This window comes from Macaca nemestrina, chromosome 9 (assembly GCF_043159975.1).
Source record: "Macaca nemestrina isolate mMacNem1 chromosome 9, mMacNem.hap1, whole genome shotgun sequence".
In the NCBI taxonomy this organism is placed as follows: Eukaryota; Metazoa; Chordata; class Mammalia; order Primates; family Cercopithecidae; genus Macaca; species Macaca nemestrina.
The window spans coordinates 37,046,911-37,049,747 of record NC_092133.1 but is presented as its reverse complement, the minus strand read 5'-3'; the positions used below and the strand labels follow the sequence as shown (position 1 = coordinate 37,049,747).

The 2,837-nt window shown below is 43.4% G+C and overlaps 1 non-coding gene across 1 annotated transcript; it reads left to right on the top strand.

Moving 5' to 3' along the window:
• Window positions 1–873: 873 nt before the first annotated feature.
• Window positions 874–980, top strand: LOC112426065 (U6 spliceosomal RNA). The gene has a single exon (XR_003017330.1). It is a non-coding gene; the product is annotated as a U6 spliceosomal RNA (small nuclear RNA).
• Window positions 981–2,837: the final 1,857 nt, after the last annotated feature.

Below are 2,837 nucleotides of genomic sequence, written 5' to 3'. Positions count from 1 at the left end.
AAAAGAAGAAAAGAAGAGAAGAGAGGAGAGGAGAAGAGAAGAGAAGGGAAAAGAAAAAAGAAAAGAAAAGAAAAGAAAAGGAGGTAAAGCAAGCCCTAGTTGAGGAATTAGCTAGTTCTGGATATGGACTGTGTTGGTGGGACCAGCTTAAAGACAGACAAAAAAGAATAGAAAAACCCGCTCCATCTCCTTTAGTGTTGCCTGCCTCCCCAGAAAAATATACTTTCCTAAAGGCGCAAATGAAAATTGTGAACCCAATGCTGACTATGATCTTTTTGAGGTCCACTGAGCAATGCAATATTCTCCTTGGGTTAAATTTGTGTTACATTTATCTGAATCAATTGAAATTCAAGAAACTATAGGCAAAAATATAATTAATACTCGGTGCAGAAAAATTAAAAATTAAAACAGCAAGTCAAAAGGCAAAAATAAAAATAAGCCGCAGTCAGTCTCCTCAGTGAGCAGCAGCACCGTAACAACACAATGCGTTCAGGCTTTCCTGATGCTTCCATAGTAACAGGTCGACAGTCTCTCATCTGGAACTCCCCCAGGCAAAAATCCCTGGAACCACAAGGCTGTTTTGTTTTCGTGTTTGTTTTCCAAGTTTATAGTGAATTTATTTGGCTTCACCACCTGATCCAAACTGATGTGGTGCTATTTATATTCTTTAGTTATCTCACTTAATGTGAATACCCATATGTTTCACTGCAGAAATATTAATGAATTTGACTGTTGTGAGTTGCTACCTCAAGCACACTAAGGATATTCTGTAATTATGCACCTTTGTAAAATCTGAAAAAGTTTGAATCACAAAATACATTGACTCCCAAGGGTCAGAACAGTAGACCTGAACACTTAAAAGAAGTGATGACAGTGCTCACTTCGGCAGCCCATATACTAAAATTGGGACAATACAGAGAAGATTGGCATGGCCCCCATGCAAGGATGACACACAAATTCATGAAGCATTCCATATCAAGAAAAAAAAAAATTGTTTCAGGCCGGGCACTGTGGCTCATGCCTGTAATCCCAGCACTTTGGGAGGCTGAGATGGGCCAATCACTTGAGGTCAGGAGTTTGAGACCCACCTGATCAACATGGTGAAACCGTTTCTCTACTAAAAATACAAAAATCAGCTGGGCGTGATGGCAGGCACCTGTAATCCCAGCTACTTGAGAAGCTGAGGCAGGAGAATCGCTTGAACCTGGGAGGTGGAAGTTGAGGTGAGCCGAGATCACACCACTGCACTCCAGCCTGGGTGACAAGAGCGAAACTTCATCTCAAAAAAAAAAAAAAAAAAAAAATTAGCTGGGCATGGGGTCATGCACCTGTAGTCCCAGCTACTTGGGAGGCTGAGGCACGAGAATCACTTGATCCTGGGAGGTGGAGGTTGCAGTGAGCCGAGATTGCACCACTGCACTCCAGCCTCGGCGACAGATCTAAAAATAAATAAATAAAATAAAAATTTTAAGAATTAAAAAAAAATCAGTGACGATAAAACAATGATGCTATACAGCATCTACATGTTCCAGGCACTGCCAAGCACTTTGCATATATTAATCAAATGCTTGTAACAACTCTATAGGGTAAGTACTATTACCTTCATCTGCATTTTACATGTGAGGAACAGGATTACATTGTACCTACTGCTTCACGCTTGCTTTTTGCACTTAATATGTCTTGACCATATTTCAATTGAGTGAATATTCATCCACAGCATTGTGGCTGCATCATGTCCTGTTGTGTGGCTGTGCTATCATTTCACCTGTCCTCTGGCACTGGACACTTAGGTTGTTTCCATACCCTTTCTTTGTGGTGCATTTCAGTAGAGCCCCTTCAGTAGAGACCTGTGAGTCATCCCCCTCAAACCTTTGATCATGAGAGGACAGCACACCCCAGTGGCTATTGGCTCCTTGAGAGGAAGCTGTATCTTCCTACCTCTTAACCATTTCCCTTTTAATTTATTTTTTATTTTTTCCTATTCTAACAGAAACGTGCTCATTCTTTGTACATCTCTGTCCAATCTCTCAGCATTTGAGAGATCCATTTTGCCATTGTTGGGGCAGGATCTGAGATGGCCGGCATCCTGCACTTCATGCAACACGGCCTCTTTGGTTTCCTGCCCTGAAATCCTGTCGGTTCTACTGACCTACTTCCCTCTCTGTGTGCCTTGGTTTCAGGTTAGCATGTCGTCTGTGTGAGATCTGCATCCCTATTGTCTGATGCTACATATTTAGTTGAATGGGTCCTCTTTTGATGTCTTTTAATCTTGATTCTTTTCCCAGAGTTGCCACTAAAATTGTCCCATGCCACCTGTGTTAGTTCCCTGTGGCTGCTGTGACACATTACCACAAATTTAGTGGCTTAAACTACACAATTTTTGTTTTTTTAGACAAGGCTTCACACTCTGTCACCCAGGCTGGAGTGCAGTGGTGCAATCTTGGTTCACCATAACCTCTGCCTCCGGACTCAAAGTGATCCTCCCACCTCAGCCTCCCAAGTAGCTGGGACTACAGGCACATGTCACCAGGCCTGGTTTTTTGTAGAAATAGGGTTTCGCCATGTTGCCCAGGCTGGTCTCGAACTCCTGGGCTCAAGCAGTCCGCTCACCTCAGCCTCCCAAAGTGCTGGGATTATAGACATGAGCCACCAGGCCTGGCCCAGATATTCTTTCACAATTCAGGAGGCCGAAAGTCTGGAATCAAGGTGTGGTCAGGATGGCACACCCTCTGAAGGCATGGAGGACCATCCTTCATTGCTCCTTCCAGCTTCTCGTGGCTCCAGGAGTTCCTTGGCTTATGGCTGCATAACTCAGATCTCTGCCTCCCTCTTCATAT